Here is a 16,043-nt window from a genome sequence, read left to right as displayed (position 1 = left end):
AGCATTTGAAAAAGAAATAAATCCATCATCCATTTTTTTCAAACCTAAATCTTTGAATATGTGAATCAGTATAATGACTACTTTGGGGAGTTCGTATGGATATCCTGGGTCGCACCATAATATCGAGCCCCGCTTTTTCTGACGTTATTCGTCATACGTACTGTACGACGTAATACCAATATAATTAGATGGTGAACAAAACGGAAAACATTGGTTTCGTTGCCACTTAAAGCAGCCCCATCGTGGAAGAAATGGTTGCAGAACCTGAGTGAGACTCGCTGGAGTACCTCAGAGTCAGAAAGCTCGATATGAAAGCAGAGTGATGGAGGAAAGCCGAAAGAGGGAAGCTTGGATATCAGACTCTGTCACGGGATTTTCAAGTATCAAGGCCTACAACAAAGGATTCCCCCAAAGTCTCTCAGGCAAGAGGTCCAGACATTCGTAATGTAAGAAAGGATATATCACTGGTAGATCTTCCCTTGCGAAGCCATATTGATGGTCAGATAGAAGAAGACTGTGAGATTCAAGATGCTTGAGGAAATGGGAATTGAGAAGACCTTCAAAGACTTTAGAAACGAGAACGGCAATCAGTAGAGAGCATACCCCCCGCCTGATTGGCCATATCACTCAATGGTGAAGAATCACTTAAATAATTATACTAGCTGGATCCGGATCTTCACCAAAATTGAATCGATTCTTCCTTGTCACACACACAACCTGTCCAACAAGTTTCGTCCAAATCCATCCTTAACTTTTTGAGATATCCTGCTATGTATCGTTTTTGGCCCGATCTCCCAATGGTGAAGAATCACAAAAAAATTCGAGTAGCCGGATCCGGATGCGAATCCGGATCTTCACCAAAATCTAATAATTTCGTCCTTGTGACATACGCTACATCCCTGCCAAATTTGGTGCGAATCCGTCCACAACTTTTTGAGATATTTTGTTCACAAACAAACAAATGAAAAATCACTCATTGAGCGACACTTGGAAAAACAAAACAAAGTAGAATGGCACCCGGTAGGGCATCCTTTTGACCTCAAAAATAATTCGTAGTTGAATTCAGTGACCTGATATGCAAATCGTCTTCAAAGTTTAACTTAATCGGATGAAAATTGACAATTTTAGAAATTTGGCCTATGTTCACCTTTTGGCCTATGTTGATCTCAAGAATGGATGGTGGTTGAATTCAGTTTGCTGAAATGAAAACCCTATGCAAATTTCAATTCAATCGGATGAAAATTGAGGATTTTTAGAAATTTGTTAAAATTGGTTGACCTTTGGCCTGTGTTGACCTTATGACCGATGTTGATCTCAAAAATATTTGGTGGTTGAATTCAGTTACCTGACATGAAAATCCTATTCAAATTTCACATTAATCGGATGAAAATTTAGGATTTTGGAAATTTGGCCTATGTTGACCTTTTGACCAATGTTGACTTCAAAAACAGTTGGGGGTTGGTTTCACTAAGCTGATATGAAAATCCTTTTCAAATTTCAAGTGAATCAGATGAAAATTGAGGATTCTAGAAATTTGAAAATGTGGTTGACCTTTGGCCTATGTTGACCTTTTGGTCTATAGTGATCTGAAAAATAGTTGATGGATGAATTCAGTTTGCTGATATGAAAATCCCATTCAAATTTCAAGTGAATCGGTTGAAAATTGAGGATTTTAGAAATTCGAAATTGTTGTTGACCTTTGGCCTATGTTGACCTTTTGGCCAATGCTGATCTAAAAAATAGTTGGTGTTTGAATTCATTTAGCCGATATGAAAATCCTATTCAAATTTCAAGTCAATCGGATGAAAATTGAGGCTTTTAGAAATTTGAAAAAAGTGGTTGACCTTTTGCCTATGTTGACCTTATGACCTACGTTGACCTCAAAAATAGTTGGTGGTTGGCTTCACTAAGCTGATATGAAAATCCTTTTCAAATTTCACGTGAATCAGATGAAAATTGAGGATTTTAGAAATTTTGAAATTGTTGTTAACCTTTGGCCTATATCGACCTTTTGGCCGATGCTGATCTCAAAAATAGTTGGTGGTTGAATTCAGTTAGCTGCTATGGAAATCCGATTCAAATTTCAAGTCAATCGGATGAAAATTGAGGATTTGGGAAATTCTAAAAAACGTCATTGACATTTGGCCTATGTTGACCTTTTGGCCTATGTTGACCTCAAAAATCGTTGGTGGATGGTTTCACTAAGCTGATATGAAAATCCTTTTCAAATTTCAAGTCTAACGGATGAAAATTGAGGATTTAGAAATTTGAAAAAAAGTGTTTGACGTTTCGCCTATGTTGACCTTTTGACCTCAAATATATATAGGATTTTGTCGTACCACGAACTCTACCATTTGGTGAAATTTCGTGAAGATCGGTCAAAAACTGTGACCTGTAGGCAAGTATAACGGAGCGGACAGGCAAACACACAAACCAACAAACACACGAATGAAAAATCACTCACAGAGCGACAGTTGGCAAAACAGAACAAAGTAGAATGGCATTCAGGAGAGCATCCTTTTGACCGCAAAAATAATTAGTGATTGAATCCAGTGACCTGATATGCAAATCCTATTCAAATTTCAAGTCAATCGGATGAAAATTGAGGATTTTAGAAATTCGAAAAAAGTGGTTGACCTTTGGACGATGTTGACCTTTTGGCTGATGCTGATTTCAAAAAGAGTTGGTGGTTGAATTATACAACAACAACACAACATGCATTTTAAGGCCATTTTCCCTGCTAGAGCGGGGATTAGCCTTGCGGTCCCCATGACAATCTTCTCCATTTTGCCCTATTTTATGCATCTCTCCTTGTTAACCCCCTTGCCCGCATTTCTTCTTCCACCATATTTAACCAAGTCTTTCTCGGTCTTCCCCGTCCTCTACTTCCTTCTACATTCATTTCCATCACTCTTCTCAACCAGTCACTTTCATCCTTCCTCAACACACGACCAAACCATCTCAACCTGTTTCTCTTCACAGCATCAATCACAGGCTCTATTCCCATCATCTTTTGCAATTCATCATTTGTCTTCCACTCTCTCAACGATACTCCGCACATCCATCGAACCATTCGCATTTCCAACCTTTCCAGCCTTCGTTGCTGCTCCACATTCATGACCCATGTCTCACTCCCATAAATCATAACACTTCTCACACATGTAGCATACACCTTTCCCTTCAGCTTCAACGACACTCCCCTCCTAAACAGCACGCCACTCAGTTCCCGAAACTTCTTCCATGCACATCTCACTCCAGCAACCGTTGCCGAGTCTGATCCACCTTCTCCATTCAGCATATCTCCGAGGAAGCAAAATGCTTTCACACCTTCCAGCTTCACGCCGTCTCCAAATTCCAACTCAACATTTCCTCCATCTGCAGCTCCCTCTGTGCACACCTTACATTTGAATGTAGCTGCCACACTGGTTAATGACCCTCTCAGACCACTACATTTTTGATGAACCCACTCAGCGCACATTGTACATTGAATGGAGTTCACTCCGACACCCTTCCTGCACACAGCACATGGCCACTTCCCAGTTCTTTCCACCTCACCACATGCTTTACCACTTGCCATCACCTTCATCTTTCCTATATTCACCTTCAGACCTTTTGTCTCCATACATTCCTTCCACTTGTTCATCTTTTCCTTCGGTCCATCCATACTTTCCGCAATCAACACCAGATCATCTGCATACAACAACTACCACGGTAAACCCTCCTTTACGTTCTGAGCCAGCAACTCCATCACAGCTACAAATAGTAGTGGACTTAGTACCGACCCCTGATGCAATCTCACCTTCACCTCAAACTCACCACTGTTCCCGTCCTTCGTCCTTACACCTGTGCGCGCTCTTTTGTACATTGCCATCACAACTCTGATCAACCATTCCTCCACTTCTAACTTCCTCAATGCCCATGTCAATACTTCACGTGGAACCCTATCGAATGCTTTCACCAGATCAACAAACCCAAGAAACAACTTCTTCCTCTTCTCCATGTACTTCTCCTGCAACTGCCTCACAATAAAGATCGCGTCTGTCGTTCCTCTTCCTGGCATAAATCCAAACTGCATTTCGTCGATCTTCACCTTCTTCCTTATCCTCCTCTCCAACACCCTTTCCAATACCTTCATTCCATGGTCCAATAACTTTATCGCTCGGTACGAGCCACACTCCAGAGGGTCACCTTTCCCCTTGTATAGATGTCCGAGGGTACTCAGTTCCCAATCCACTGGAATGCGGCCTTCTTTCACCACCAGATTACAGATCTCTGTCATTCTCTTCACACCCCAACTTCCTGCTGCCTTCGACATATCTCTCACAACTCCCGTCGGCCCTCCCGCTTTTCTACTCTTCATTGCTTTTATTGCTTCCTCAACTTCCTTCTCAGTTATCTTCTCTGCCGGTCCTAAAAGTGGGTTACTCTCTGTGTTGCCATCCCATTCATTCTCTGTATTCAACAGCATTTCCGTGTATCTTTTCCATCTTCCTTTAATTCCATCTGGGTCCACAACGATTTGTCCTACTTCATCCTTCAAGCAACTGACCCCCATCACATCACACCTATCTTTCGCTATCTGCTTTGTAATCCTGAATACCGCTCTCTGACCCTCTTCCGAATCCAAGCGTTCTCCGAACATTTTCCTACATGCCTCCTGCGCCTTTGCTCCCTCTTTCTTTGCAGCCTTCTTGGCTGCCTTATAAGTTTCATGCTCTGCTTTTTCTGCTCCCGTACCCTTCGCTTTCTGCCACTCCTTAAACTTCTTCCTCTTCTCGTCAATCCTCTTTCCAACTTCATCATCCCACCACCATGTTTCCGAGTGCCTTGGTGGTCCTTTTGTCCATCCACATACCTCACCAACAGCTCCCAACAGACTATCTTTCATTGACATCCAACCACGTTCAAGCTCAACCACATCATCCTCTACCCTACTCAGCCTCACTTTTAATGCCTCCCTTACTGTCACCTCTTTCAACCACCACACCTTCATTCTCGGTTGGTACTTCACCTGCCGAGCTCTCCTCGCACCTTTCACCCTTATGTCGCAGACAACCAAGTGGTGCTGTGAAACAGCCTCCTCCCCCGGGATCACCTTTGTGTCCCAGAGGTGCCCCCTATCTCACCTACGCACCATCAGGTAGTCAACGGTTGTCGTCGACCCACCCGACGTGTATGTAACAAGCTTATTATCCCCTTTCTGGAACTGAGTATTACAAATCAACAAATCAGCTCCATCAGCAAACTCCAAAATCCTTTCACCTTCTCCATTTCTCACACCATATCCGTAACCCCCATGAACTCCCTCAAAACCGTCCATACTCCTTCCCACATGTCCATTTAGGTCTCCTCCTACCACAACAACTTACTCATCTTTCACGTTTTCAATCAGCTTCTCTATCGCACACCAGAACTTGTCCTTCTCTTCATCGCTCTGACCAACCTGCGGAGCATATCCCGAGATGACGTTCACCAAGAGCTTTTCAATCACCATTTTCACCATCATCAACCTATCACTCACTCCAGTCAAACTCACCACACTGCCTACAAACTCCTCAGAAAACAGGACACCAACACCATTCACGCCCTCCGGGCACCCTTGCCACACAAACTTGTATCTCTGTCCCTGCCTACCCTTCACCATTCTCACACCACTTCCCTTCCATCTCGTCTCTTGCACACAACATATGTCCACTCTTCTTCTGACCAATACTTCCACCACTTCTCCTGATCTCCCTGTCATTGTCCCTACATTCCACGTCCCAAACCTCAGAAACCAAACTCCACTTCAGGCTGTACACTGCCCATATGTGGTTGTAATTGCCATGGTTCTCTTTTTGAGGCAATGTTTTTATGGCCGGATGCCCTTCCTGACGCCAACCCACTTTGTCGCCTCTTACTACATGCAGGGATACAGTGTACCTATTCTAACCAGGGTACACACCGGGAATTATGTTATGGTGGTTGAATTATGTTGGCCGATATAAAAAATCCTATTCAAATTTCAAGTCAATTGGATGATAATTGAGGATTTTTAGAAATGCGAAAAAAGTGGTTGACCTTTGGCCTATGTTGACCTTTTGGCCTACGCTGATCTCAAAAATAGCTGGTGGTTGAATTCAGTTCGCAGATATGTAAATCCGAATCAAATTTCAAGTCAATCGGATGAAAATTGAGGACTTTTGAAATTTGGAAAAAAAGTGGTTGACCTTTGGCCTATGTTGACCTTTTGACCTCAAAAATATATAGGATTTTGTCGGACCACGAACCCTACCATTTGGTGAAGTTTCGTGAAGATCAGTTTCAAATTGTGACCTGTAGGCAAGTATAAGTGAGCGGACAGACAAACACACACACACACACACACACACACAAACCGGAGTGATCAACATACTTGCAAAAAAAAAAAATTTAGGGGGGCCAAGTAATGAAAAATCACTCATAGAGCGACACTTGGCAAAACAGAACAAAGTAGAATGGCACTCAGTAGAGCTTCCTTTTGACCTCAAAAATAATTAGTGATTGAATTCAGTGACCTGACATGCACATCGTCTTCAAAGTTTAAGTTAATCGGATGAAAATTGACAATTTTAGAAATTTGGCCTATGTTGACCTTTTGGCCTATGTTGACCTCAAAAATAGTTGTTGGTTTGTTTCACTAACCTGATATGAAAATCCTTTTCAAATTTCAAGTCAATCAGATGAAAATTGAGGAATTTAGAGATTCGAAAAAATAGGTTGACCTTTGGCTTATGTTGACCTTATGACTTATGTTGATCAAAAAAATAGTTGGTGGTTGAATTCAGTTTGCTGATATGAAATTCCTGTTGAAATTTCAAGTCAATCGGATGAAAATTGAGGATTTTTGAAATTTGAAAAAAGTGGTTGACCTTTGGCCTATGTTGACGTTATGACCTACGTTGATGTCAAAAATAGTTGGTGGTTGAATTCAGTTTGCTGATTTGACAATCCTTTTCAAATTTCAAGTCACACATCAGAAGTCACACATGTCACACATATTTCACACAGTCACACATATCGACACCTCATTTATTCACTGCGCTTCAGCTTTCAATGGACTTGTCCAAGGGGATCAGGAAATGAATGAACGGCTCACAGAAGGTAACACCTTCCTCATTTTGCTATTTTGATGGAAATCGCCCCAAACAAGGCGTGAAGCCACTCTATGTGAGGGGATAATGGAAGGTTAGAAAAAAATAAGGATAAAGCAAAACAAAATAAAAATAAATAAATAAAGAAAAAAAATAACAAGAAAACATCCAAGACACAGAAAATAACAGAAGTTAGTTAACATCCCAAAATACATCTCATCCCAAAATCTGAAGAGACCTAACTACCCCACAAATACCGGCCAATAGCCTGTCTACCAACAACATACAAACTTTTAACAGGAATCATCACAGAAACAATGTACCACCACCTAACACAACAAGGAGGCCAAGAGGCAGAACAGAAGGATGCCAAAATAGGATGCTATGGTACAACAGAACACCTATTACTAAATAAGGTCTTAGTCGAAAATTGCAATACAGAAGAACCAAATTATCCACAGCATGGACAGACTAAAAAAAAGCTTTTGACAGTGTCCCACATCCATGAATAAAGTGCATGCAAATGTACAAAATAGATCCCAAAATAATCAAGCTGATTGAGAAAGCCATGGATCCATGGAATACCATACTAATCCTGCAGCACTCACAAGGAAAGATTGAAATACCAGGAGTAAAGATATGATGCAGGATCTTCCAAGAAGACAGCCTTTCCCTTCTCCTGTTTTGCCTGGCCCTGGACCCACGAAGTAACCTCGTTGATGAGCAAGGACACGGATACACACTAACATCCAATAAAAGAAGTCCAAAGAAACAAGGAAGGTGACGCATCTGTTGTATTTGGCTGATTTAAATGAAAGATTTAAACCTCTTTGCACCAAACAACAACAAAATTGGCAGAACAACTCAAAATAGTGAAACGATTCTTCGATGATATCCAAATGGAATTTCGCCAAGATAAGTGTGCCAAGTGCACACTCGTGCAAGGTAGACCAACAAAACAGATGACATAAAAATCGACCTATATATAGTGCATTCAGAAAGTATTCAGACCCCTTCACTTTTTTCACATGTTGTTATGTTGCAGGCTTATGCTGAAATCGTTTAAATTCATTTTTTTCCTCATCAATCTACACTTGATACCCCATAATGACAGAGAAAACAGGATTTTAGAAAGTTTTGCAAATTTATTTTAAAAAAACAACTGAAATATCAACTTTTCATAAGTATTCATACCCTTTGCGATGACACTTTTTTTTTTCTTCTTTTTTTTGTATACTGAATCGAGGCTCGTGAAAGAGCTGACATTTACTTCACAAACAAATCAACCAGACAAACAAAATATATAAAAAGAGGGAGCGGAAGACAAGAGAAGGGGAAGCACACAAACGCTTGAGAGCACACAACATTTAAGAGCAGGGAGATGTGTGGGAGGGAGAGGGCTTGGGGGGACGGGGATGGGAATGGGGGGGGAGGGGTGGGAGAAGTATAAAACACAAGGACACCAAGGACTTCCAGGACAGAAGTTGGTATTTCAAAAAAGTGGAATTGGGGTGAAATTAGCGGGGGTAGAAAAGATCAAGGTTTTGGATGGGGGAAGATAAGAGATGGTGGTGAACTGGCTTTAAAGACCTGGAGGGTGGAGTGGGATTGAAGAGAGTGAGGGAGTTTGTTCCAGAGGCGGGAGAAAAGAGGAATGAAGGAGTGAAGGTGAGCAGAGAGTCTTGATTTTGGCAGTTTAACCATAAGAGGGTTGCAGGCAGATCTTGTGCGACCTGTAGGAATATTTGCGGGACAGTGCCCAGAGAGAGCTGGGGGCGCAAGGCCAGAGAGGAGTCGGTAGAAGACGGTGCCTCAGGTGCCTCCCATTTCTCTTGATCATATTTGAAATGTTTCTACACCTTGATTGGAGTCAACCTGTGGTAAATTCAATTGATTGGACATGATTTGGAAAGGCACACACCAGTCTATATAAGGTCTCACAGCCGACAATGCATATCAGAGCAAAAACCAAGCCATGAGGTCGAAGGAACTGCCTGCAGAGCTCAGAGACAGGATTGTGTCGAGGCACAGATCTGGGGAAGCCTACAAAAAAAATTCTGCTGCATTGAAGGTTCCCAAGAGCACAGTGGCCTCCATAATTCTTAAATGGAAGAAGTTTGGAACAACCAGGACTCTTCCTAGAGCTGGCCTCCCGGCCATACTGAGCAATTGGGGGAGAAGGGCCTTGGTAACAGAGGTGACCAAGAACCCGATGGTCACTCTGGCTGAGCTCCAGAGATCCTGTGTGGAGATGGGAGAAACTTCCAGAAGGACAACCATCACTGCAACACTCCACCGAACTGGGCTTTATGGCAGAGTGGCCAGACGGAAGCCTCTCCTCAGTGAAAGACACATGAAAGCCCGCTTGGAGTTTGCAAAAAAGCACCTGAAGGACTCTCAGACTGTGAGAAACAAGATTCTGTGGTCTGATGAAACCAAGATTGAACTGTTTGGCCTCAATTCTAAGCGTCATATAAATAAATAAATAAATAAAATAAAATAAATATAAATATAAATAAAATAAAATATAAATAAAATATAAAACAAGTACAGATACATTCAAAGTACACCGCCCCCATGCCAAATAATTAAATATCCTACAGTGCGGCTCATAGAGATTGCATTGGGAAGGAGAGGTGTACAATAATTGATCGATTAATTGCATAATTAAAATCAATAAAAGATTATCATAAAATATTTTCTTAATCAATTGCCTAATAGCATAACTAAACCACTGGTGCTTCATCCGAAGATGTATCTTTTCGAAATTTAATTAAATAAGTCGTTAATAAAAAATAATTAATTGAGTCATTCATCGAATAATTAAATAATTAATCGATTAATTAATTAACCAATAATTCAAAAATACCCTTTACAGCCAAATCACTTGGTCATTGTTATGTCGAAATATCAGCTCCCTAGCTCAAAAAGGTGCCTGAGATATTGCCCAGATGAGAAATAAAATAAAGAAATAATTAATAATGAAAATAAATAAATAATAATCATAAAAAAATGAAATCATTAATCAATTCACTAATAGAACACGTAAACCACCACCATTTTATCAGAATCTGTAACTTAAAAAAAAAATTTTTAGTCATTAATCGAATAATTAAATAATTAATCTATTAATTGATTCATTGATTAATCAATAAATCAAAAATATCTTTTACAGCCAAATCACTGTCATTGGCATGTCCAAATATCATCTTCCTAACTCAAAAGGTGCCTGAGATCATGGCCAGAAGAGAAAGGAAATAAATAAGTACTTAATTAATCGCTAATAATTAAATAACTCATCAATTAATGGATTAATCAAAAAACAAAAAATACTGTTTTTGAGAAAGTACTTGCTCACTATTTTGCCGAAATTTCAGCTTCCTAGCTCAAAGGATGGCTGAGATATCGCCCGGACAAACAAACAGGAAAGAAAAGAGGAAAACAAGAAACTGGAGTGAAAACTGAGTACTCTCTTTCAGCGTGCGTCACTGCCGAGCCCCCTTCGGTGCCCAGCAATGACGTTATGCAGCGCCTGGAGATGGCATAGGAAAGGTGCAGTGTACAAAATATTCAGACAAGTGTAGGTTGTGCAAGGTAGAAACAGAAAGCACGAGTCACCTCCTATCAGGATGTAAAAAAACTCATGTCAGAGCAGCTGTACACCCAAACGCACAACAAGGCATGTAGAGTAATCCACTGGCACATCTGCAGAAATTTCAATATCCCATTTCCACAAAACTCATGGAAACATGAACCAAAAGCAATCATTGAAAACAAGGACATAACATCACGTATGACTTGATTCCATCCAGCTTGAACAGAGAAAACAAAGCAGTGCGACCGGACACAGTACTCAGGAATAAAAAGGAAAATTAGGCATTGCTGATCGAGATATCAGTGCCCAGAATATTTGGCCTAAATAATGTAGAAATCAAGAAAATGACAAAATGCCAAGACCTCAAGAATGAAGTGAAAAGATTCTGGAAGCTGAAGAGCGCCAAAATTGTACCAGTGATAATTGCAGCAATGGGAATGATAAGGAAGAACCTTACTGCGATATTAAAAATATCCTTGGGAACTTTACCACAAACGAACTACGGTCGGAGGCTGTCTGGTGCTCAGTGATGATCCTGAAAAGAGCCCTTGGAACAAAACTCTGAGAACAACACAACTTCACAACTTAGCCCATGAATCGCAACCCTTCACCGAAACGGTGGTGGATACTTCCAGTCCTGGGAGGACTCCGTTCCAACCTATAAAACCCAAATTATGGAGATAATAACCAATGGCACACACACACACACACACACACACACACACACACACACACACACACACACACACACACACTTTCCAAGAGAAAGATGGCAAAATGCGACTCCAAAGAAAGCTAACGTTTTGTTGAATGTAAATTAAAGACTTTCAACAGCCATTGCTCCAGCAGTATTAATTATGGGTTGGCCTGTTTGGTGTTCTCATCTCAGCAGTTGAGACATGATGTTGGAATCTCACATTCAAATATCATACTGTATTCAAATATACTCCTTAATTTCCTTGTCCTGCATGTGATACAGCTGTACATGTAGATTGTAGAAGCTCCAATATGAGCCTTAGATCAGTGTTAAAAAGACGTTCTATCATGTCTTATCTTGTATTCCGAGATAATATCACACTTCCCAGACTGAATCTATCCAAAGACCCACAGGATTTAATCTCAACAAAAGGTACGACGAAGTACCATAGATTGTTGAGCAGTATCGTAGTTTATAACTGCACAAAGTTCCGTTTTGTGGGTCGAACTGATGGTTACGAAGTTGGATCTGCACTATTAGGAAATAGAAAATACGTTCCCAGCTGACAGTGCAATGAGAATGTGCAGCAATCAAATGGCAGATAAAATGTGCACAAAAAACGAATTTTAAAATTGATATTAACAAATTCATCCCACCCCACCCCAAAAAATATGGCATTTCACATTGACAAATTAATATTTAGATTGAGTGTATGTTGTTAAGTTTTGTCAGTCTTTGTCTTTTATCGAAAAAAAATTATTTCTCAATAGATTTCCCAACATCACGTGCTTACTGTTGTTGGCCTTAGGGCCAGGACTCGTGTTTTTTTTGTATGTCCGCATATACTTTGGTGTTTACGCAAAGGAAATCTTATCTGATGCTCTGGATATTTTTCATATACATATATATACACTATACAGTCACGTGAAAAAGTAAGTACACCCCATGTAAAGTTTTGACTTTTTCAACATATTTCAACATTCAGCTATTTGATCTTCATTTCAACAATATTGATGGATAAAGGTGATATAATATAACAATTATCATGAAACATTTACATTTTGTAGTCCATTGTATAATTTAAATAAACATAAAAGCAAATTTCGCATGTGGAAAAATTAAGTACACCCTTGGCTCTAATAGGTGGTATTGCCCCCTTTGGCAGAAACAACCTCAAGTAGGCGTTTCTTATAACTGTCTACCAGTCTCTGACATCGACTGGGAGAAATTTTTGCCCACTCCTCCATGCAGAGTTCTTTCAGCTGTGCGATGTTTGAGGGGTTTCTTGTATGCACAGCTCGTTTCAAATCCCCCCACAAACATCTTGATGGGATTTAGATCCGGGCTTTGACTTGACCATTCAAGAACCCTCCATTTCTTTATTTTCAGCCATTCCTTGGTGGATTTACTGGCATGTTTAGGGTCATTGTCATGTTGCAAGGTCCACCTTCGGTTGAGCTTCAACACTCTGACAGATGGCCTCACATTATCCTCAAGCACCCTCTGGTACATTGAAGAATTCATAGTGGATTCTATGATGGTGACCTGCCCAGGCCCTGATGCAGCAAAGCTGCCCCAAACCATAATATTTCCACCACCATGCTTTACAGTTGGTATCAGGTTCTTGTGGTCAAATGCTGTCTTTGGTTTTCGCCAAACATGTCTTCTGGTACTGTGGCCAAATAGCTCTACCTTTGACTCATCGGTCCAGAGCACATTGTTCCAGAAGTGCTGGTCTTTGCCGAGGTGTTCATTGGCAAACTTTAGTCTTGCCCTGATGTTCTTTCTGGACAGCAAAGGTTTCCTCCTGCCACACTTCCCATGCAGATCAAATTTGTGCAGCCTCTTTCTAATGGTAGACTCGTGCACTTTGACATCAACAGTTGCAAGAGCTACCTGTAGGTCCCGTGATGACATTCTGGGGTTCTTAGAGACTTCTTTCAGCATCTTGCAGTCTGCTCTCGGGCTGAACTTGCTGGGGCGGCCTGGCCTGAACAAGTTGGCAGTTGTTTGGAATCTTCTCCACTTGTAGATTATCTTCCAGACAGTCGAATGATTGATTTCAAATTGTTTGGAGATCTTTTTAAATCCCTTCCCAGACTCGTAGGCATCTATAACCTTCTTCCTGAAGGCCTCAGAGACCTCTTTTGATCGAGGCATGGTGATGCCGCACACTGCAACAACAAAGAGCAAACCAAACTAAATGTCTGAGGTTTAAATAAGACAGGTTCCTCCAAGATCCACTCTAACGATGTTCTAATCATTTGCACCTGAGCTGGTGCACTTGATTCTAATTTTAGGTATTTGAAGTAGTGATAAATGTAGGGGTGTACTTACTTTTTCCACATGCGAAATTTGCATTTATGTTTATTTAAATTAAACAATGGAGTACAAAATGTAAATATTTCATGATATTTGTTATATTATATCACCTTTATCTATCAATATTGGTGAAATGAAGATCAAATAGCTGTATGTTGAAATATGTTGAACAAGCGTTACGCCTAGGTCCCCCGTCGGTGAAGTGATGCGAGTTGACAAAGTGGAAGACGCAAGGCGGCCATCTTGGATTTTGACGTGGCGACCCAATTTTCAATAGCGTTCTCCCTTATGCATAGTTACACCCACACACCAGATTAGAAGTTAGTAGTTCGTTTATTTTTCAAGATATATCGCTCACAAGGTTCAGAAAGATATATGGTGGCGGCCATCTTGAATTTTGACGTGGCGACCCAATTTTCAATAGCTTTCTTCCCTATCCCTAGGTACACCCACACACCAAATTAGAAGTTGGTACTTCGCTTATTTTTCAAGATATTCCTCTCACAAGGTTCAGACATACATGGCGGTGGCCATCTTGGATTTTGACGTGGCGACCCAATTTTCAATAGCATTCTTCCTTATGCGAAGATACACACACACACCAGATCAGACGTTAGTAGTTCATTTATTTTTCAAGATATTTCGCTCACAAGGTTCAGATAATATATATATATATATATGGTGGCGGCCATCTTGGATTTTGACGTGGCGAACCAACTTACAATAGCGTTCTTCCTTATGCCTAGATACACCCACACACCAGATTAGCCGTTGGTACTTCGCTTATTTTTCAAGATATTCTGCTCACAAGGTTCAGACATACATGGCGTCAGACATACATGGCGGCAGCCATCTTTGATTTTGACGTGGACTGTACCCACACACCAAATTCGTGTGCGGTCCTTCGCTTACGCATGCACGTACGCACGCACGGACGGACGGACGGACGGACACACGGACGGAGGGGAAAACGATAGTCCCCCTTTCACTCCGCGGTGCGACTGGGGACAAAAAGTCAAAACTTTACATGGGGTGTACTTACTTTTTCACGTAACTGTATATATATATATATATATATATATATATATATATATATATATATATATATATATATATATATATATATATATATATATATAATATATATATATATATATATATATATTGTTGCGGTTTTGAGTTTGTACTAATAAAGGTTAATTTCCCCCCTCATAGTTTAGTCACACTACAACACGTAGCCTCGCGATAGTTCAGTTATTTCTTAGTATTTGTAAGCATAGTCGTTTTCCTGTGTTAGTCTTGCGTTGAGTAGAATAATGAGAGTTAGGTCCCATCATTGCCTTATGTCGCCTTATGCCGCCTTATGCCGCCTTATGCCACCTTTGGCTTTTTGGCACAAATTAACATGAGGCAGGCCTGGCAAATCGAGGGAAGACCAAAGGAGGGTGGAGGAGAAGCCGACGGTAAGAGCGAGCCGCCAATCAGGGCTCGAAGGGAGTGGCTGCGGCACTGCGTCACAAGGCGTGGTTAGAACATTCGAGAGAGCTAAGGGGGTTGGCAATATAACCCGTTGCGCGAAGCCCCCGACCCCAGTTATGGGAGGGGCACTTGACAAGTGAGGGGTTCTGCGAGAGGTGAGCTGAACCAAGTTCTGGTGGGAGAGGCACTTGTGAGAGTTGAGTTCTGAGAGAAGACGCGCATGAACCGAGTTATAAGCGCTCTTACAAATTGGACGCTCGGTTAAGCTTGAGGCAGTGCCTCTATTGGGTTACGCGAGTGAGAGCGCGCCGGTAATTAATCGCGCTAAGAGAAACCACCCAGCCTGGCGAGAGACGCGTACATTTCCCTCCCGCCTGCCTGATCTGCCCTTTGTTCGAGAGACGCGCTGCAAGGATCCCTCCCGCTGCCTGCTTGCCTTCATCGCGGGACGTGCTGTGACCGGGGAGAGCCACGCCGGGCGGGGCCGTTCCTGGACGACCAAGTCAGCGCATGAACATCATCCTACCTTCATTTCCCCCTGTGAGTGTGATCAGACCCATGTCTGGGGTTAACTTAAGACTGTATAAGACTGCTCTGTGTCTCTGTGCTTCTACCGATCATTGTACATAATAATAATTAAACCTGTGTTCTTCCTTTATTCGACCGTCTCGTCCTTCCATCATTGACTAAGCGTGGTACGAATAGAACCGCTCTAAACCGGTTCCAATACCAAAGGTAACTGCACGGACCACATGGTACGCAATCCGCTCGGTGTACTCAAATTACGCGTGGCTTGTGGGAGGCTTGATTCCCCGCTTCCATGGCGGTGCAGTTATTT

General features: G+C 41.4%; 1 protein-coding gene across 1 annotated transcript in view; it reads right to left on the bottom strand.

Annotated features, from left to right (window-relative positions):
- LOC137414948 (protein argonaute-2) overlaps positions 1-7,808 on the bottom strand; it is a 260,673-nt gene extending 252,865 nt beyond the window's left edge. Inside the window, exon 1 of the mRNA XM_078783394.1 lies at positions 7,721-7,808. The gene's annotated coding sequence lies outside the window, so the exon portion shown is untranslated. The remainder of the gene's footprint in view (positions 1-7,720) is intronic.
- Between the last annotated feature and the right edge of the window lie 8,235 nt (positions 7,809-16,043).

The sequence above is a fragment of the Myxine glutinosa genome, chromosome 8 (assembly GCF_964187855.1).
Source record: "Myxine glutinosa chromosome 8, kmMyxGlut1.1, whole genome shotgun sequence".
NCBI lineage: Eukaryota > Metazoa > Chordata > Myxini > Myxiniformes > Myxinidae > Myxine > Myxine glutinosa.
The sequence above is the reverse complement of the archived record's forward strand: the minus strand, read 5'-3'. Positions and strand labels throughout refer to the sequence as shown.